Source organism: Lissotriton vulgaris, chromosome 9, assembly GCF_964263255.1.
Source record: "Lissotriton vulgaris chromosome 9, aLisVul1.2, whole genome shotgun sequence".
Taxonomy (NCBI): domain Eukaryota; kingdom Metazoa; phylum Chordata; class Amphibia; order Caudata; family Salamandridae; genus Lissotriton; species Lissotriton vulgaris.
The window spans coordinates 153,619,873-153,642,934 of NC_141697.1; the positions used below are offsets into that span (position 1 = coordinate 153,619,873).

The 23,062-nt window shown below is 48.4% G+C and overlaps 1 protein-coding gene across 4 annotated transcripts in view; it reads right to left on the reverse strand.

Moving 5' to 3' along the window:
- Window positions 1-23,062, reverse strand: part of MIDEAS (mitotic deacetylase associated SANT domain protein) — a 664,701-nt gene that overhangs the window by 317,347 nt on the left and 324,292 nt on the right. Inside the window, exon 1 of one of the 4 annotated variants that reach the window (XM_086937250.1) lies at window positions 3,718-4,311. The exons of 2 other annotated variants lie outside the window; for them this stretch is intronic. The gene's annotated coding sequence lies outside the window, so the exon portion shown is untranslated. Of the gene's footprint in view, window positions 1-3,717; window positions 4,312-23,062 lie in introns of those variants that run through there. One more of the 4 variants, XM_086937249.1, reaches the window with a different exon arrangement.

The following is a 23,062-nucleotide window of genomic DNA, read 5'->3' on the forward strand; positions in this document are numbered from 1 at the left end:
CACTTCCATAGCAGGACACTGTAGAAAAAAAGGAATTGTGCAAAAATAAGTGTGTGGTCTTTCTATATTGTGCAGACTCCCTTTTTAGATGGATCTTGAAGTGGGGCTTTCACTGTTCGAGGCAAACATTTTATCTTGTAGATGCTCCACGGGGCATTAATACAGACCCCTTCAGCCAGTGGCTCCTGTGGCTCAGGAACCCTCAGTCACTGGCTTTGAAACCTTTTGGATTAGCCGACAGGAATACTTTTGACTCCCCTTCACTGTCATCACAAATTTATTTATTTATCTCATTCGTGCATTTTATAGATGAAACAACTGTTATTTTAATTGATTCACAGTGCCTCATGCTTTCCTGTATTGCCTTTTTCATAGATCAAATGTGACTGTCATCCTACTGATGTCGGGAACGCATGATTTTTTTTTTTTTTTTTTAATAACGACCTGTATTAGTAAAACATATCTGCACATTACGTACTCCATATTTGTTAGCGCGCATCAAAATAACCTTCCCACACAAAGGACCCAAGAAGCAGTACCACTAACTCCTTTCGCACAGAGGTCGCAGAAAGCAGCTGATGTCCCTCAGCAGGAAGCCTCAAAAAGACTGGGGCCCTGGGTCAGAGCCACATACGCCCTTACCTTGGATTGTGGAAGAAACTCGACAGTAATTTAACAGACTCCGCCTGTTCCGATGTGTTAACTAGCTTGAATAAAACTTCAGGAACTGATTTAACAACAACGAATAGAGTAGCAACACATGCAGCCACAATTTTGATCATGAGCTGATCATGAGCTTTTGCAGAAATGTGTTAAGTGAGGCCAGGTGACAGAGACAACCCTGAAGAAGAGCTGCAGGACTTTTATCACAGTGCATTTTGCCGGTGCTGGTATTGTCCCTACAGAGCAACATTGGGCTGAAGGTAAATGTGGAACAGAACTTGAATATGCCTTTTTCCTAGGTCATAGCTCCCATTTTATTAGAGTCCCTGTAATACAAAAAAAAGATACACACATAACTGGTGGCCACTTCTGCTTATCTCTACCTGCTCCCGATCACAGGAGTCCACTTGTGCAGAGATGTTCTGTCTTTTTCAGCTTTTAAAGTATCACTAATAAATGAGGGTCTATTCTATTAAGTGGGCCACCATTTCCTTATATCACAAACAAAAATAAACAATCATCACAGTTCAAATGTCCTCATAGGCCCTTAAATACTCCAGTGGAGAGGCACAAAATAGCTCCTGCCCTAATTCCGATTCAGAAAGTATAGGTATGTGTCATATTGGGGTGAGTGTCAACACTGGTCTTGGCTGAAGCTATGATAAGTTGAATGGCATATTATATGCAATAGTTTTGCCGTAATGATTCATGGGACAGCTGGACAAAGGCACTTCTCTATGACAAACCACTACTATCAAACTTTGGCCATTTATTTATTTTGTGTGCTCTTACAAATTGACGGTGATGTAATTTGGGATAAAACTTACAAAAGCAATTATTTGGCAAAATAAAATTAAAACAGATGTTCAATGCTATTTCACAAATCCATCCTTCTCAATGCATAGCCTCCAGGGAAGCTCGCCTGTTTTCGGACGACTTTGGAAGGAGATTTCTAATGAACATGTCTTCTACAACAGTCTACTTTGGTTTGAACGCTGCCCTTCACTCTACACAATGTAAAAGTAAGAAAAGACACCAGCAGAGCAACCTTCCTTAAAAAGAATAAATGAAAAACAGGTCTCAGTGACAGGGAATATCACAAGTGCCTCTCAAACATACAGAACAACACTTCACAGAACAGGTACACTGAGGGAAGAAACAATGCAAACTTCCCTACTTCAGAAAGAAGTTACAGACAACTTCAGTAGCATCAGCGCACGTGTTCCCAACACAGGACAGGTGCAAATTAGGCAGCAGAAGCGCTATGTTAACTTTCTCACAAAAAAGGGAAAGTATCGCATTAGTAAATCAAGCTGTTCCCTCTCACAGAAATCAATTCGTGCAATCTTCCATTTACCGCAGAACAGAACCAGCAGGGCAGCCTAGTACAAGCTTTCATCGCCCACAGAATAATAAGTACACTAAAGGTGAAGGCTGCAGACAGCTCTAGAGTGGGTGGGAGTTCAGACCACATTCTTGGTTAGCTGATATTTCACGTCCGCATCTGAAGAATCCAGCTGCTGTCACTGGCAAGCCTCTGTTTCTGGGAATCTTTGGTGAGCCAGAGACTGATAATTAGCCATCACCTAGTCGGCCATTGTTATTTTGAGCAGCCTCGCCATAGTGTAACTCTGCCCTAGATGTCCACGAGGGTGCGAATCTCTTAAGAAGGGTTGTGCAATCCCAGACTTGGTGCTGCACCTGTTCAAAATGTTGAGGGTCACCACCAATGTGTATACTTTAGGCGAGGTGGGGACTACTAAAGAATACAAGACATCTGAATATGGGGAATGTAGTTTAGTTTACAGTGCGAGATGGACAAGAGAAGGTACACTATTAAGGGTGTACCAGGGGTGGGGGATTGTGGGATCTCACTGATGTCATGCTGAGTCAGATGAGTCCCTTGTTGATATCAATGATGCAGGCACTCTAGGTTGTGGGAAACCGGCACAGATATTTCCGGCCGAAAGCTTGAAAGAAACCTCAAAGCCAGGCATGTTTATTTTTACAATAAGAAGTGATCAAAGTCACACGGTGCGAGCATTTAGGTATGTTTCAGAAGCTCGCTAGATCAGGAAAATGCTTAAATGCGTTTAATTATTCAGACAGCGTGCTCAGCTGGCTACTGCATGCAAATGAAATATGCGTCACAGTTTCCCTTATCAGATCTTGCAAATCAGTGGGGCTCTCAAAGTCCAGCGCACACGACACTGAAGCACAGCTAAAGGGTAAAGTATGGAACTGCCTGGGATCGGGTGGGGTTGCACGAGAGAATGCGAAGCTCGGTGCAGCATACTTCCTCTGAAAGGAAACTGCATGCTGTTGCAAGCCCTCTGGGCTGCAGATCAGCAGAAAGTGATCTGGGCGTGCAAACAGCGGAAAACAACAGAAAAAAAGGCAAACAACGAGTTCGGCGTCAATGCTGCACGCAGAGATTAACACATTGTCACGAATCCAAACACCCCGACACCCCCGCGCGTAACACATGTCCCGCGGTGCAGCGGGTCCCCAGCCTCGTGGGGTCCCCTCAGCACCGCACTTCGCCCGAAGAGCTCCAGATTTAGTCCGGAGGGGGCCCCTCCACTTACCCTGCAGGGGGGGGGAGGGGCCCTCAAGTTTCGTTACGCCACCCACCCAACCCTTTCTCACCCCAAAGGGGCAGACTCTGCAGGAAAAACTGGCTTGCACAAGCCTGCACGATACAGATGTTACGTGCAGCGTGATGCATTAGCAAAGGACATTTAAATGTATTTTTAGGTAAAAGGAGGCTAGTTTTGTTAAGAAAAACATTTCTACCAAAATTCCCTTAAATACGAGCGCTGAACCAAAATTTATTTATAGGTAATTTTTTTAACCTAATTTCAACATTCTGCACTTCGAGGCAACCCGGACAATATATTGTAAAAGTTGACCTACAACTTGAGTGCTTGTACAAACGTGCAGTTCCGCATGCCCCCCACCTCCCCCCCCCCCCCCAAAAAAAGTGGTCAGAACGCCGCCCATGACACGGATATTAAACCACGCAGCGCGCTGTGCATTCCTCCTCACACATACCTCCTTCCAGCGTGAGAGCTGGTCTCGTTTTCCGAGTGCCGTCCTGTAGCCGCGCGCTGGAAGTTGAAGCGTGCTCCCTGCTCAGCGGCGGCCGCGCGTCTGCACCCCGGTTCCCTGCAGCCGAGCACGCGCCCCGCAGTGCGCCCCTCCTCGGCCGGGACCCGCGCTGCTCCTCAGCCCGCGCCTGCCGTGCAGCAGCAGCATGACTGCATGCTCTGAGTCACCGCTGAGCTCACACACACACCGGCGCGAGCGGGAGGAGGCCCTCGCTGCGTGCGGGAGAAGGATTACACAATCCGGACCCAAGGGGCCGTCGCTGCCCGTGCAGCCTCGGTGTCAGACTGAAACCAGCTCTTCCACTCCCCGGCAGGCGGCGGCGGGAGCGTCTTGTGACCCGCGCGCCCTCCTCCTCCCTGCAGCAGTGGCTCCCGCCCTCTTCCTGTGACCATATAGGGCGGATACACCCGGCTCAGCCGGGCGGGCGCTCGCCAATGAGCTGGGAATTTCCAGGCATACCGCAGCTCCGCTGCTTCCCGTGGCCCTGAGAGGCTCGAGTGTGCTCTCCACACCCTCCCTCCCCGCAGCGCTCAATCCACCGCCTGTTCAATGCGCGCGGGTGTGCAGCCGCCCCGCGGCACTCACTGACTGCCCCCAATCCTGTGGAGGGCGGAGGAGGGGGGCGTTTCTGATGAAACTATCAGAAACTCAGTCTGCGATGTAAACACTGCCCCTTCCCGGCCGCTTCAAGGGCAGGGTGAAGAGCGAACGTCTTCGAATGCGAAGACTTTGCATAGAGATGTTTCTACTCTCACAGTCAACAGCAGGCCGGAGTCATGTCTGCCTGGCATGCGTTTGACGCTGCTCGGCACAGTGACAGCGGGGAAAGAAGTCCACACATTACGACCAAGCCAATAGGTTTGTCGTAGTACAGGTAGGGTTACCAACTAGCATGGGTGCAAATTCAGGACGGTCACTGTAAAAATTCAGGACAAAGGGTCAAAATTCAGGACCAAAATTCAGGACAGAAGGTCAAAATTCAGGACAAAAATTTGGGACAAAACATAAGTTTTACAAACATAGAGAAGGTGGTACAATAATATATATGCAAGTAAACAGATAACCAAAATAAATACAAGTAAAATAAGTTTATATAAGGTTGAGCCGATCGTGCACTTCACAGTTTTTCAGTATACGTGCAACTTTGCAAAGCGCAATCGGCCCTTTCTGCAATCAAGATTTGTGCTAGTAACAATAAGCATTAATAAATCGTATTTTTTTATTTGTATGTTGAAATCTGTCTTTTAAATGTACGGTGAAAACGGTGTTGGTTATTTTATTTTTATTTTCTCCAGCATGGCGCCAAGACAAAAGCAGAATGCTTTGCACCAGTCCCATGCAGGAGAAGGCACACCACATGCTGTCACTACATTTAGGCCCATTGTCATTCGAAAGTGCTAATCAGCTGCACTCTCAATGGGCCAGGCCACCGTCTGAGCGAGGTCCGGGTGGGGAGGCTGCAGGCAGTCTCTACAGATTAACCCCTTAAGTTCTGATGACGAAACCGCTCTGTCATCAGCTGCGGCGACGCTGTGCCGATGACGGAGCGGTTCCGTCATGGCCCGCCCGCCGCTCATGCGCGGCGCGAATTCCGCGCCTGCGCTGAGCATTCTATTGAGCGGGCAGGGCCATGACGAAACCGCTCCGTCATAAGCACAGCGCAACCGACGCTGGTGACGGAGCGGTTCCGTCACCAGCATGCGCCCGCCGCTCTTCCGCCCGCCCCCTTAGCACTGCGGCGGAATAGCCGCCGCAGTGAAGGGGTTAAAAGATAAGAGCGAGAGGCCCGAGTGAAATCTTTTAAACTCACGGGGCCTCTCGCATAGGAAACTGCATTTCTTACTGAAATTTCCTATTTCGACTTTAGTATGATGTCTGTAAGGCGTCCGTAATTTGAGATTTCCAAATTACGGACGCCTTACAGACATCATACTAAAATGACGGACGGTCCGTGAAATTTACGGACGATTGGTCACCCTAAGTACAGTGAGAGTAAAACGCATTGTGTATATCGTTTTGAAATACTGTGGATGCTAAGAAGATGGTTACACTTGTTTTTACAGCACTCTGTACCACCCCCCGCGTTCTGAAGTAGCCATAAGCAGGCAGGTCTTTGTGGTTAGCGCCCCAAGTGAAACCACCTTGGGCACTCGCATAACTTATGAGGAAAAATATTTTCAACATTTCTGTTAGCTTAGTAAATGTTTTTTTAAATTGCATCTTACAATTTAGTATCCCGCATCTGTGAGTGGAAAAACAACTGCTAGTAGCACATTGTAAAGAGAAAACACAGAACTTAATTACTACGAACAATGAGCATGAAGTAACTTTAGAGGCATTGCCTGACCCGGGGCCTACCCCCTTTTTAGGTTTCGCCTCGCCGAAGATGCGCTCTGCGCATCTTTTCGGCGCAGGCGAAATCCTGTTGAGAACTGTAAGGTGGCTTTGTTCGGCCCTCGTCCTTGATTGGCTGGCTCCGTAAACGGAGCCTTGCCATTGGACGAGGGGCCTGTCCGTCAATGCCGGACCAGACACGGGGGCGTTCCCGACATTCTTTGGCTTTTGCCGACGTCACGGGACGCCGGGAACGCCCCCGTGTCTGGTCCGGCATTGCCGGCACTACTGCGTCTCTTCTCCTCCGTCGCCGGCCTCCAGTCTCCTCCTCCCCGATTGCATTGCCCCGTGACTGGCCGGCCGGCCAATCCTAGCGCGGCCGGCCGGAAGTGCCCGCCCCCCCCGCCGCCCAGGGGAAGAAGGAAGACGGCGGCCCACAACAAGTATGGCGGCCCACGCGGGGCTCCCGTGGCCTGCCTGGAGGGAGCCCCGGAAGAAGCGGAGGACGTTGCCGGGCAGGTGTTGCCGAGTAGGACAGCTGCAGCCCCGCGCCTCCGCCCACGGTGAGTGCTGTGTTGCTCGGGTGTTGCGTGGCTCCGCACGCAGGGTGCACACGGCTGCTGCAGCGGCACGGATCCCCTGAACGGTGTGAGGCTCTCTCTACCGCCATGGGATGCGATCACACGAGCCGGCAGAGGCACCCGGGGGCTCGTTTCGCAGAGTGGAGTGCACGGACACTGAGCCCCCCCCCCGCCCCCTGGACTACAGGACGCCGGCCCCCACTCTCTCTTCCAGCACCGTGATAAGAAAAGAGGTCCTGAAGAGCTCTGTGCCCCCCCGCGTCTGCACGCCCCCTCACCAGACCCGAGCGGTGCCCATCAGCCCCTGTACCCATCCTCCCCTGCTGGTGTTCGAGCCGGGCCCCAACCCCCGCCCGAGGAAACTAACTGCTGACGGGGTCCCCCTCTCTCTTCAAACACCCCATCTCGTTCCACACGCCTTCTATCCTGAGGGGCTTCGGTCCCTCTCACCCGACAACTCTCACTCCCCACCCTCTAATGTCTCTCTTTGCCCTGCAGGTGTCTCCGGCCCTGAGGTAAGAGAGAGTTTGTTGGGGGGTCCGAGGGTGGGGCCATGGGTGGTGGTGGCATCTGTCCGTGATGTACAGCGGGGCACTTGACCGGGGGTGGTTGCAGGGGATGTGCGCAGGGAGTGATGCGCAGGGTTGTGGATGCATGGGTGTGAGGAAGGATGCATGGGCTCTAACTTTGTCAAAGGCGAAACCGTTGCATTGTAAATGCTTGTTCTCTCACTGACACCGTCAGTGCCATTTACTCAGAAGACATGTTAGACCTGGCACCATTGGCGTGGGTCTCCCTTCCATTTTTAGGTCTCGCCTATTCTATCCCGCAGGGATAAATAGGCGAGATTATAGTAAGTGGAAAAGAAAAGTTTACCTAGCTGCGGATCGCGTAGAGTTCATGTGAGCTATGCGCGTGCACATCGCCAGCCACATCACACATCACCATTTGTCTGTGCCTCGGCATCAGACTTCAAAGGCTGCAGCTCCCTTGCATCAGACTTGAAAGGAATGCACTCCCCTGCCCCTACCACAGCAATGCCGACAGCTTTTTTTTTTCTACATGGCTCGTTACTTATTTCCTGTCTTTCTCTGGCTGACATTTTACTTTCTTCTCTGACTCATGCTTTTTTGTCGGATCGTGCATTTCTTTCCCCACTCTCATCGGCTAGTGCTTTTTTCCCCCACTCTTGTCAGCTCGAGCCCCCCCCCCCCCACTCTTTCGTCTGCTTGAGTATCCCCCCACTCTTTTGTCGGCTCGTGCTCCCCCATTCTTTCTCTATGCATTTTCCCCCTCACACCTCACACTGCTGCACGCCTCACACTGCTGCCCGCCTCACACTGCTGCATGCTGCACACTGCTGCACGACACACACTGCTGCACAACACACTACTGCACGCCACACACTGCTGCACGCCTCACACTGCTGCACGCCTCACACTGCTGCATTACTCACACTGCTGCACGCTGCACACTGCCGCACACTGCTGAACGCATCACACTGCTGCACGCCTCACACTGCAGCACGCCACACACTGCTGCACGCCACACACTGCTGCACGCCACACACTGCTGCACGCCTCACACTGCTACACGCCTCACACTGCTGCATGCCACACACTGCTGCACGCCTCACACTGCCGCACGCCTCACACTGCCGCACGCCTCACACTGCTGCACACTGCTGCATGCCGCACACTGCTGCACGCCTCACAGCGCTACACGCCTCACAGCGCTACACGCCTCACACTGCTACACGCCTCACACTGCGGCACGCCTCACACTGCCGCACGCCTCACACTGCCGCACGCCTCACACTGCCGCACGCCTCACACTGCCGCACGCCTCACACTGCCGCACGCCTCACACTGCTGCACGCCTCACACTGCTGCACACTGCTGCATGCCGCACACTGCTGCACGCCTCACAGCGCTACACGCCTCACACTGCTACACGCCTCACACTGTGGCACGCCTCACACTGCGGCACGCCTCACACTGCGGCACGCCACACAATGCGGCACGCCACACAATGCGGCACGCCACACAATGCAGCACGCCACACACTGCGGCACACCACACACTGCGGCACGCAACACACCGCGTCACGCAACACACTGCTGCTCGCCGCACACTGCTGCTCGCCGCACACTGCTGCTCGCCGCACACTGCTGCACGCCGCACACTGCTGCACTCCTCAAACCGCTGCACGCGCACACTGCTGCAGGGTGCACATTGCTGCACGACACACACCGGTGTGCGCACACCGTAGCACACCTCACACTGCTGCACGCCTCACACTGCTGCACACCTCACACAGCTGCACGCCTCACATTGCTGCACGCCTCACACTGCTGCACGCCTCACATTGCTGCACGCCTCACATTGCTGCACGCCTCACACTGCTGCACGCCTCACACTGCTGCATGCCTCACACTGCTGCATGCCTCACACTGCTGCACGCCTCACACTGCTGCACACCTCACACTGCCGCACGCCTCACACTGCTGCACGCCTCACACTGCTGCACGCCTCACACTGCTACACTGCTGCACGCCACACACTGCTGCACGCCACACACTGCTGCACGCCACACACTGCTGCACGCCACACACTACTGCACACTGCTGCATTACTCACACTGCTGCACGCCTCACACTGCTGCACGCCTCACACTGCTGCACGCCACACTGCTGCATGCCTCACACTGCTGCATGCCTCTCACTGCTGCACGCCTCACACTGCTGCAGGCCCCACACTGCTGCAGGCCCCACACTGCTGCACGCCTCACACTGCTGCACACCTCACACTGCTGCACACCTCACACTGCTGCACGCCTCACTGCTGGACGCCTCACACTGCTGCGCGCCACACACTGCTACACGCCACACACTGCTGCACGCCACACACTGCTGCACGCCACACACTGCTGCACGCCACACACTGCTGCACGCCACACACTGCTGCACGCCACACACTGCTGCACGCCACACACTGCTGCACGCCACACACTGCTGCACACCACACACTGCTGCACGCCTCACACTGCTGCACGCCACACACTGCTGCACGCCACACACTGCTGTACGCCACACACTGCTGTACGCCACACACTGCTGTACGCCACACACTGCTGCCCGCCACACACTGCTGCCCGCCACACACTGCTGTACGCCACACACTGCTGCATACTGCTGCACACTGCTGCACGCCTCACACTGCTGCACGCTGCTGCACGCCTCACACTGCTGCACGCTGCTGCACGCCTCACACTGCTGCACGCCTCACACTGCTGCACGCCTCACACTGCTGCACGCCGCACACTGCTGCACGCTGCACACTGCTGCACGCCGCACACTGCTGCACGCCACACACTGCTGCACGCCACACAACACCACCACATCACTCTTGGACACCACCACATCACTCGAGGACACCACCAAATCACTCTAGGACACCACCACATCACTCGAGGACACCACCACATCACTCGAGGACACCACCACATCACTCGAGGACGCCACCACATCACTCAGGGACGCCACCACATCACTCAGGGACGCCACCACATCACTCAGGGACGCCACCACATCACTCAGGGACGCCACCATATCACTCAGGGACGCCACCACATCACTCAGGGACGCCACCACATCACTCAGGGACGCCACCACATCACTCAGGGACGCCACCACATCACACTGCTGCACGCCACACACTGCTGCATGCCACACACTGCTGCACGCCACACACTGCTGCACGCCACACACTGCTGCACGCCACACACTGCTGCACGCCACACACTGCTGCACGCCACACACTGCTGCATGCCACACACTGCTGCATGCCACACACTGCTGCACACTGCTGCACGCCTCACACTGCTGCAAGCCTCACACTGCTGCAAGCCTCACACTGCTGCACGCCTCACACTGCTGCACGCCTCACACTGCTGCACGCCTCACACTGCTGCACGCTGCTGCACACCACACACTAAGGCATGCCTCATACTGCTGCAAGCCTCACACTGCTGCAAGCCGCACACTGCTGCATGCCGCACACTGCTGCATGCCGCACACTGCTGCACGCCGCACACTGCTGCACGCCTCACACTGCTGCACACCTCACACTGCTGCACACCTCACTCTGCTGCACGCTGCTGCACGCCTCACACTGCTGCACGCCACACACTGCTGCACGCCTCACACTGCTGCACGCCTCACACTGCTGCACGACTCACACTGCTGCACACCACACAACACCACCACATCACTCTTGGATACCACCACATCACTCTTGGACACCACCACATCACTCTAGGACACCACCACATCACTCTAGGACACCACCACATCACTCTAGGACACCACCACATCACTCTAGGACACCACCACATCACTCTAGGACACCACCACATCACTCTAGGACACCACCACATCACTCAGGGACGCCACCACATCACTCAGGGGCACCACCACATCACTCAGGGGCTCCACCACATCACTCAGGGGCACCACCACATCACTTAGGGGCACCACCACATCACTCAGGGGCACCACCACATCACTCAGGGGCACCACCACATCACTCAGGGGCACCACCACATCACTAAGGGATACCACCACATCACTCAGGGACACCACCACATCACTCAGGGACACCACCACATCACTCAGGGACAACACCACATCACTCAGGGACACCACCACATCACTCGGGGACACCGCCACATCACTCGGGGACACCACCACATCACTCAGGGACACCACCACATCACTCAGGGGCACCACCACATCACCCAGGGGCACAACCACATCACTCTAGGACACCACCACATCATTCGGGGACGCCACCACATCACTCAGGGGCACCACCACATCACTCAGGGGCACCACCACATCACTCAGGGGCACCACCACATCACTCAGGGGCACCGCTTAGGGGCACCACCACATCACTCGGGGACACCACCACATCACTCGGGGACACCACCACATCACTCAGGGACACCACATCACTCAGGGACACCACCACATCACTCAGGGGCACCACCACATCACCCAGGGGCACAACCACATCACTCTAGGACACCACCACATCACTCAGGGACGCCACCACATCACTCAGGGGCACCACCACATCACTTAGGGGCACCACCACATCACTCAGGGGCACCACCACATCACTCAGGGGCACCACCACATCACTCAGGGGCACCACCACATCACTCAGGGACACCACCACATCACTCAGGGACACCACCACATCACTCAGGGACACCACCACATCACTCAGGAACACCACCACATCACTCTGGGACACCACCACATCATCTGGGACACCACCACATCACTCTGGGACACCACCACATCACTCTGGGACACCACCACATCACTCTGGGACACCACCACATCACTCAGCCCAACCACAGCATCACTCAGCACCACAACAGCATCGCTCAGCACTACAACAACACTGTCCTTGCTTGCTACCAACAAGCATTGCCGTAGCCAATAGGACTCGCAATAGGAAAGTGTAAGCTATTGGCTTTGTGAATAACAATGCTATTAATTTATATATTTTCAAAGCCAACACATATTAAAAAAATTGTCATTTACAATACCAATAGCTCACACTTTCCTAATGCGAGACCTATTGCATTGCAAAAGCTTGTTCGCCTTAGTCTCCTCTGTGTTTCCTCGTGTTAGATGCTCTGGGCGCTGTGCCACTGCCATACAGTGCCACAGCGCGAATGCTCCCTATTGTAAATTGACTGTATTACTTTCTATAGTCCTAAGTGACCCAAGGAACACAATAGGAAAGCAGAATTTAGTATGTCTGAGCTCACAATATTAAAGTGCATCTGGTAGTCAAGCTTATTTTTATATTCTGTGGCTGAAAATACCACTTTTAGAAAGTGGGTATTTTCTTGCCTAAACCTTCCACTGTGCTCTGCTGTTATGTGTATTGGCTGTCTGGTTTTGGAGGGACAGGGCAGGCTGAGCCCGACCTGGATTGAATAGAGAGATCTGCAGTTGGTGTATGGGGAGGGGGGACCCTTTGATCTGAGCAGGGCTGTGCCTGGCAAGGTGAATGATGGCTCCACCTCCCACTGTGCGTCTGATGGCAGACCCCCCTCTTCCTGAAAGGCAGGATGCAGCCTTGTAAAGAAAGTGCTCCAGGACGACACCAAATTGGTTCTGGCTGGGTTCAGTGATTTGTGACTTTTTGACAATAAAGACTTTTGGGTTATAAAGATCTGTGCTAAAACCCCTACACGGTGTGTTACTTCTGGATGTCAAGATGAACCTCTGTCCGTGTAACTTTGAAACTTTCATCCATCTTGCTGAAGCAACTACCCAAGGGCCTGATTTGAGCTTGCCTCCTGCTGAAGTCTCAGGGACATTAGACTTCACCCATCAGCCGTCCGGATTCCTATTTGAGGGGAATTCTACTTGCAGGTGAGGCCTCTGTTAAGAATTCCAAAGCCTCTGGTTCTACTGCCGGGCACGCGGACTGAAAGACATTGTTATCGCTATTGTGGGACGCCACAGCTGAGGAGCTGTTGCAGCTGAGAGCCCGCATTTGCCTGTGTTGCTAAAGTCATCATTATTGCTATTGTGTGCCGCCACAGCTAAGGAGCTGTTGCCGCTGAGAGCCTGCATTTGCCTGTGTTGCCAAAGTCATCATTATCGCTATTGTGGGCCGCCGCAGCTGAGGAGCTGTTGCCGCTGAGAGCCCGCATTTACGATCCTACAAGAATCATCGCTATTGCTATTGTGGGCCGCTGTAGCTGAGGAGCTGTGCCGCTGAGTGACTGCATTTGCCATCCTACAAGAATCATCGCTATCGCTATTGTGGGCCGCTGCAGTGGAGGAGCTGTGCCGCCGAGTGCCCGCATTCGCCATCATATGAGAATCATCGCTATTGTCGGCAGCCGCAGCTGAGGAGCTGTTGCCGCGGAGAGCCCGCATTTGTCACCACTTCGAGGATCTTGTTCTCACCTGCATTTTCCGCTGGGTGCCCGCCTTTAAGCCCCGTCGCAGGATTATCGTGAGTGCACGCCGCGGACAACTATAGCCGGGAGCTGTGGCTGCTGCGAGTCCGCTTGTCATCACCGCGATTTCCTCATGAGGCTATGTGCCATGCCGCTTTAAAATCCAGGTACATTGGGCAACGGGTCGCGTGGACGCCGGCCTCGAACTAAGTTTGTTCCGCATGCTTTTTGAGTGCCTTTTGCTTTGAAGTGAATCTGTAATTATGTGCATTGTGGCTCCTTGAGCGCTTTTAAGCATCGTGTTCAGTCTATATAAAGATAACTATTTTTCTATACTTACTTGTGGTGTCCGTTTGTAACGTCCTTCCTGCGTTTTTGTGTATGGCTATAAATGGTCCACACACTGCCTCTGAGATAGGCCTGTCTGCTCGTGCTACATTACCACAGGGATGAGCTGGGGTTTTCAAAGGGTGTAGCCCCCTTACGCTCACTTGGGAAGAAGGATCTCTATTTGGACTTCGGCGCCAGCTGCTTTCAACAGGAGATCTCCATTTCTAATAAGACAGATAAGATTTTTATTTTTTCAAGTTATTTAAAACCATTACAATATAAAAACCACAATCAGGATAAAACAATTCATGGCTTAATCATTCAATAGATCAGGGATGTGGAATTCCTATAGGCCGAAGCCCAGGACATATTGTTTGGGGTCAAGGGCAACAAGTTTCATGTATATTTTGTCCTTGGGACAAGTAGGCCCCACCCCCCCTTCTGCACAAACCCTTTGGCTGCCAGCTTGCAGTACCACAATATGGATCAGGGATGGGCACTGTCTGCAGTTATGGTAATATTTTGCCCATATGTTAATGCGGTTCAAACATGTATTTATGGTTCATTATATGAAAGTCTTAATTATTAGGGGGAGCGCTCCAAGTAAATGTTCTAAGCTCCAACTGCACTACTGACAGTGGTTCCAGTAAAAAAACGTGCACACACGTTTTCAAAGTTTAACAATATGAGGCTATGTATAATGCTCCCAGAATGCTCTCTGATTTAATGCAAATATTTGCAGAAGCTTGAAAGCAAGATTGATGATTCTTTGCTTTCAAAATAAAATGTTCATAAAAAAATGAAAGCAGGAAAAAAAACATTTTGCTAAACTTCTGTAAAATTTCACGTACCGTTTCTTTGCAGCATTATTTAATAACACGTGTTAACATGTGTTGATGCATGCTAGTATTTCCCAAAAATATTCATAATGGAAAATCAGTGTAACCAGTTTAAATAAGATTATGGGAAACAAAAATAAAGAAGCATTGGAAAAGCCATAGGTCTGAATTGGTGGTCAGCTTTTAGTTTCGTCAATGTGTGATTTGTTTTGGCATAGTTTTTGCAAAACCTTATTGGTGGGGGAGCTGCCAGGCCCTCGCTATTAGAAGAAACATTGGCAAAAGCAAAAATTGTTTTTTGGTCCCTCCAACCACTTGTTTCCAAACACTGGAAGAAGGTTTACGCCTGTTATTGTTAGGTGAACATTTCCAACATTTCTCATTATGGGAAATGATTAGAGAAGAGTTGTTGAACACCCTAAAACATGCATGTTAGGTTTGCACAGATTCAAAAGGACATTCTAACCCTGGAACTATTGCTTACCACTACCTTCAACCCCAGTATGTAGATCTGCGGAAACGTGGCAAAATAAGGGGATTGCAAGTATTCAAACACTACTATGGAATGAGCGCTGGCATAATCAGAGAGGTTATATCAGAGCTCTTATATAATGAGATTGCTGCCATAAGGTGCAAGTGAATTTTGTTACAGGGCAAGTAGATTTATGAAGCAACCTGCCCCATGGACAAGTAGATATTTTATTAAATTCCACACGCCTGAATAGATATAGCAGCACTCAACTCTGTCAGGAGCCAAATCAACTAAAGTGCAAGGTGCAATGCTGATCTCATAAAATCAATAAGTCTAACACATAAAACAGAAATAAACCAACTCCATGCACAAAAAGAATTTTGTCAGAAGTGCCAACCTGCTCAATAGACATACAATTTGTGATCTAGGCCAAAAAACTATAATGGCCAATTAACAAATTATTACAGTACAGCAGACAAGACCCCCCAACAGCATCTATGCAACTTTATCCACTAACATGAGCATTATTTCCTAGGATTATTTCAATAGGATAATTACTAAAGAGTATTACATTTTGGCCTGGGGCCATTGATCGGATTTGGTGCAGGACACAGCACGTACTCCCCAGTTCATTAAACCATATTCCAAAACCAAAGTAATGTGTACTCAGAAATAATACTACATTTGCTGTGACAGTTTCGTAAACACCTGTGATACAAAACTAGTTGCCTACAAGTATCGTTCTTATATATATATGGGCAACTGTTAAAACAATAAATAAATATAGGAGATGTCATAGAAGTCAAGGCACCCAATGTAGTCCAACAGGAAAATAAATAACTCTTCAATGGTGAGGATAGTTTCAAGCGCTTGGGCCCTAAAATCAATAGTTTTTTAGCTTCTTTGAGGAATTTCACACACCTGTCCAATCACATAAATCAGACATGCTGAGGGAGCCATGTTGCATTATCTTATGCCAAGTTTACGGAACAGAGGTTTCAACCAGAAATATCTTACATTTTTCAAAGTTGGGCAAACACATATTATGTGGGCAAGGCTTTCTTTCTTATAGTTGCATAAGCAGCAATGGTACTCCGTAGACCCCGTTAACCTCCCAAATGTTTAGGCTTTTAGGGGAATGAAACTGCATTTCAGCCTCAATAGCTCTCTTGTAACTGTCACTATCCTGTGGGAGGCTAAGCACATGGCTTACCCCGGCTCTTGGTACCATGAGTCACATAAACTGGCATGAGTTTTTCAAGACAGTTCTTGTATGTCCCCAATTCTAGATTGTATCCTTGCTGTTTTTAGCAGCAGTTTTGCAATACGCTTCAGGGTTAGGTTATGAGCAAAGATGTTGGGAGCCTCCAAGGATTCCTTACCTCCCTCAAATAGGGAACCCACACTAATGCTTTATCGTGGATGCCTTGCCTTATCATTTCCTCCATTGACCCTGGTGCTGCGTTTCCCATATTATCCCAAGAATCAAGCCTCTTTTTTTTTTTTTTATTGGTTCAGTTCAAAGCCACATATATAAAAGAAACATACAGAACCATTATATCATATCCAAACATCGTACAAACAAACAAACTTATGGTGCAAGTACATAATCAAAAACAAGAAAAAATAAGAAACAGAGAATAAGAGCAATATTAGTATCAAAGATACTATATAAGCAGCAGTACTACCATATTTAACCAAAATGAAGGTCATTTTTAGGGATCTAAATGGTCTATCATTGCCTGCCAAATTTTATACCCCTTTTGCATTTTACTAACTGATTTGATCCGATAGAGATTACATTCTAAATAAAAAACATTATAAAACTTTGCTCGCCACATTTCATATATAGGTGCTTCTGGCTTCAACCACATTGAAGATATACATATGCGAGCTACCGCCATAGCCATAAATAGAACATATCTGTTTTATTGATACCCCGGAAACAGATTGTTATCATTAGATAAACCAAAAATAATCATCTCTCTTGAGATTATCACATCACACTTTGTAATATACGCTAGAAATGTTTCTACAGATATAAAGAAAGGTTTTAATACTGGGCAGTCTGAAAATATGTGACAATATCTGCCTGATCAGATTGACACCTATAACATTTCCCATTATTAGCATTACCCCATTTCAACATTTTAAATGGCGTATGATAAAGATTAAATAAGGTTTTGTAATGCTGTTAATATAAATTGGCAGACAAGATAATTTTAGCAGCTGTATAAATTGACTCTTGAAAGGGTACTGCCAATGTGCCCAATCTAATACACCATTTAGATTCCTGCAATCCCATATCGTCCTGCTGTATATTCAACAAATGATTATATAGAGTCCCTATACGTGATGGTTTTTTAAGTATTTCAATAAAGTCATTATGACAAAGCGGTAGAGCGTTTGGATGTTTAAGAATAAAATTGCGTATTTGCAAATACTTAAAAAAGTCATGTTGGGAGAGACTATATATATCTTTTAACTCCCGAAATGAAGCAATTATACCATCCTTAACCATAGTACCTATAGCTATCATGCCCTTTTCCCCCCATGTACACATAGTGCGATCCCTAAATATTGGCGGAAACATTTCTATAGAATTACAGGGAGTATAAAAATTAATACGTCCAAGGGAGATAAGCTTCCGTATAGACCGCCATCCTTTAAAGGCAGACAATACTAATTTAAATCTAGTTCTTTTATAGTAGCTAGATTCTAAAAAGCGAAACAACGTTTGTCGAGATTGTGGGCCAAGTAAAAGAGAAAAAATATCAGGGCTCTCAAATATAGGCGGAGTTCCACCAATCACAAAATATTTAATATTTTGCATAAGACATGCCAAATAATATAGTGCAAAATTTGGAACTCCCCATCGCCCACGTAAAATTGGTAGTGGTTCGTGTCATTTCTATCTGACCGTTCCTTCCAGGTGCACGCCCCCCCGTACTCATCCAGTAGGCTCCCCCTTGAATGTGGGGTGCCTCAGGGGTCTGCGCTCAGTCCCACATTGTTTAATGTGTACGTCCGCCCCTTGGCCGCGATGGCCCGGGAACGTAAGATCCAATTAATATCATATGCAGACGATACACAACTTATCTTTAACTTCTCCAACAACAATGTGACAGACCAAATGAAGTTTCAAGAAGACATTTTGGCCATTTCTAAATGGCTATCTAACAACTGTCTTCAATTAAACTCCTCCAAAACAGAGGTACTTCTGATTGGCAATGGCACACAGACATGGGATGAGCACTGGTGGCCTCCTGCGCTGGGACCAGCTCCCATACCCAAGGAGCTGGTAAAAAATCTAGGAGTGATGCTTGACAACTCGCTCAATTTGGACTCCCATGCCAAAAAAGTGGCGGGCATCTACTACGGGCGCCTGCGCTCTCTCAGACCCATCTTGGGGTTCTTCGAACCCCCAACTCGTCAACTCATAGTCCAGGCGTCAGTCCTTTCTCACCTGGACTATTGCAATTCTCTCATGCTAGGATCCAACACGACTACAATAAATAGGATGCAAAGAGTGCAAAATGCCGCTGCTCGTGTTTTATTTGCTCTGCCCAAAACCTGTCACACTTCCCCTTTTCTTCAGCGATTACATTGGTTGCCTATAAAGCAACGCATTCAATTCAAAACCCTCTGTCTCACCCATAAAATCTTGTATAGCGCCGGCCCCCAAACTCTTCAAGGACTATGCTCCTTTTATACCCCTACGCGCGCACTTCGCTCAGTGGACCTTTTCTTAGCACGTACCATTAAGATACGGAGGAGCAGAGCTGGTGGCCGCTCCTTCAGGTATTTGGCCCCTAAACTGTGGAATTCCATCCCCTTAAAAGCTCGAGCCACCTCAAATCATCTGTTATTTCGCAAACTTATAAAAACTTGGTTGTTTACATCCATCTAATACACCCTCTGTCGCATTAGTGGTAGGCATGTCCGCAAGCGCTGGGACGCCCCGTTGCTGGGGTAGCCATGCGCTATACAAGATTCCGTAACATAACATAACATAGTGTCATAAATTTGGATGCCCTTCGTGCAGATTTCCAACCCCATAAGAATCTATCAGCTATAGATTGTAGTTTCCTCAGTTGTAATACAGGAATCTCCAATGGTATTGACCGAAAATAATATAGAACTTTTGGCAAAATGGACATTTTTAAAACGTTGCGTCTCCCAACCAATGACAAGTGTAAGCATTCAATTTTCTCAAGTGGGTTTCTGACGATTGCAATATATCTGACCAGTTAACCATAACTAACTCTTGAAGTGATAATCTAATTTTAATGCCCAGGTATTTAGCCTCCGGGGTAACCCGACTGTCGTTAGGCCAAAGTCCTGCTGAGCAGATAACCTGTGTTTTCTGGATATTAAGTTTATACCCTGACACATTACCAAATTCGCGAGTCAGGTTTTCAATTTCGCATAATGCAGATTCTGGATCAGATGTTATGACCGCGACGTCGTCAGCGTAGGCTAATACGCGTATATTACCCCCGGGTAAAACCATGGATTGTATATGTTGGGATGACATCAGCGTCTTTAAAAGTGGTTCTATGTACATGGCAAATAGTAATGGTGAGCATGGGCACCCCTGCCGTGTGCCCCGAGTGATGTTAACGGCTGTTGATTCTTGGCCTGACAAGCACATCTTGGCCCTGGGATGTCTATACATGACTTGTAAAGCATATATAAATCGTGGTTCAAACCCCATTTTTCCCAAGATCGCCCATAAAAATGCCCATGCGACGCGATCAAACGCATTTTCGGCGTCTAAAAACACCAAACCAACGTTCATACGATTTGCAGTAGCATAATCTAGAGTTGCAATAACACGATGTATATGGTTAATCGTGCCACGACCTGGAAGGAAGCAGTGCTGTTGTTCAGAAACAAGAGCCGGTACAACTTGAATCAGCCGATTCGCAAGAATTTTAGAATATAGTTTTGCATCAACATTAACCCCTTAAGTGCTGCCTCGGTGCGTTGGCCGACGGCAGCACTACCTCCCCAGTGCTGCGCACGACCATTGGACGTCCATTCAGCACTAGTTCCAATGGACAGCGCAGCACTGGGGAGGGATGTTTACTAGCAGCTATGAGGTTAATAAGTGAAATAGGTCGATATGACCCAGGAAGATGCGAAGGCTTATCTTTTTTCTTAAATACAATTATACTTGCATCGTCCTAAGATGGGGGGGAATTTCCATTTTGGGCATCTATAAACGTCGCCAACATATCATCTTTAATAATAGGGAACAGCACATGGAATATCTCTAAAGGGAGCTTATCGGGACCGGTAGCCTTCCCCAAAGCCAGTTCTTTAAGGGCAATCTCGAGTTCTCGATTTGTAATTGGCAACTCTAGCTCTTCTTTATACACATAGTCTAGTTGAGTTAAGTCAAGTTTATCTATATACTGATCAATTAAATCAGAAGAAAAATTATCTTGGGTATAAAGATCTGTATAATAATCATGAAATACCTGAAGAATACCCTCTGATGACTCTATTAGAATACCTTGATTATTTTCTATAGAGGTTATGCGCTGTGCTGTCTGATGCTCCAGCATTCTTTGAGCTAGACATGTTCCCACATTCTCCCCATATTCATATCTCTCAGCGCAATTAATTTTATATTTGCGTGCTATGTCCTGGCTCCACACTTCGTTAATCTTAGCCTTACATTTTGCAACTTTATCTTGTGTGGCACTACTATCTCGGTGTAGACTAATATCGTGTGTTAGGTCATGTTCTGCATTTGTTAAATCCTGCAAAAGTTGCGCCATTATATTTTTTCCTTCCTGTTGAAGATTCCAGCCATAGCTACAGGTTTCACCACGTAATCCTGCCTTAAAGCAGTCCCATACCATTGCATAGGAGGTAGAGCCCCTATTAAGATCAAAAAACTGCTGAGCCCAGTCTAAAACTTGCTGCACATAGATTTCGTCTGAAAGAAGTTTCTTATTAAATGTAAAAGACCTTTGTATACGCTGGATTTTAAGCAAAGGCATGTCTATAACAATCGGAGCATGGTCAGATGTAATACGTGGCATTACAGACATTCGGGATCCTTCTGCCATAGGCCTAGGTACAAAAATATAATCTAGACGCACAAATTTCTTGTGAGATGAAGAAAAAAAAGTAAAGCCTGGATCCCTCGGATTTGCCAAAGGCCACCCATCAATCAACCCATGTTGACGTAGAAGTTGCTGTAGTTCTTTAAATACCTTGGGCTTCCTACCTTGGTATCCACTAAACCTCAAGTCCCAGGTATTCAACTCCCCGTGAATATTAAAATCACCAAGTAGAAATAATGGAGTACCCCATAAAGCCAACTCTACATTTAAAAATTCTATCACTGCAGTGTCATCGATATTAGATCCATATACTGTACATATCGTAGCAACAACATTCCCTATGACACACTCAGCGATTGCCCAGCATCCTAGACTATCCACTTTGATTTTCCCTTTTGCTACTATGGACTGTCGCCCCAATATAGCCACTCCTCGATTCATAGTAGATTGTTGTGAGGCCACTAACACTATATACCCAAGATCATTCAGAACTTTTCTATTTGCCCATGGTATATGCGTCTCCTGGAGATATATTATATCCGGTTGAATCAGGCGGATCTCATGCGTCACACGTTTTCGCTTGTGAATATTATTAAGGCCACATACATTGAATGAACACATACACAAATTATAGCTAGCCATGGCTACTAGATAGGTTCATTACACAATTGCACCAAAAAAGAAAAAACAATGTATTTAAACATGACATTCTATGGCTTTGACTGAACTTTTCCCCTTTTTCTCCCCAACACACCCCCTGTGTCCCCCAGCTCTTCCACCTCCCCCAGCACACCCACCCCCCACCCCCTGTGACCCTCCCCAAAAACTAAGAATTGAGCATCTAATATTAATGTTTGCTTAAAGAGCCCAAATTCCAGCCGCAGCTGTGATGATGGTGCTGCATCAGGGAGGTTAAAAAGATGTCTATTACTTCTTATTTGCGCTTTATCCAGCCAACCCGAAATGCTGTCTTTAAAAATCAATGAGCCAGACGTGAGTATTGGCATACATTTGGCATTAATTACTTTATAGAGAAGTGCTGGGATTTGGTGAAAAACCCCAACAAGACGAAGGGTGTTATTCACAGTATATTGCAGCAGATAGTAATGATTTGTCATTTCATGATGCTTTCAAGACTCTGCTGTCAAAAGAAAGGAAAGATCCTGACACTCTATTCCTCGTTTCTTAAGCAAACGTTATGTGTTACAGGACTTTGAGGAGATGTTCAGACAGACTCCTAAGGTGAACACTATGTTGGCCACAATGGCGAAAACTTCTAGTTTTTCTTTGAAGGATTCTACATTATCTGATGAGGTTGACAAAAAGGGGACGGCTTCCCTGAAACGGTCCAACGCGGCTGCTAACTTTGCTATCCGAGCCAGGACGTATGCAGTCTATGTGTCTCAGGCTTTGCTTAAAGGTTTCCAGACTTTATATGATATGATGCAGTCTCACTAGGATTGAACTCCAATCCTGGCAAATATGTAATTACTATATAGTTTATGTCGTATATTACTCTTGGTTACCTATGGGCAGCTTCAACCTCGACTGGGGCTTCAATCACTGGTCAGAGATTATTATGGTTAAAGTCTTGGAAACTTGAGGCTAGCCAGCTTGCCCTTGTTAAGAAACTTCAATTTACTGGCTAGAGCTGGA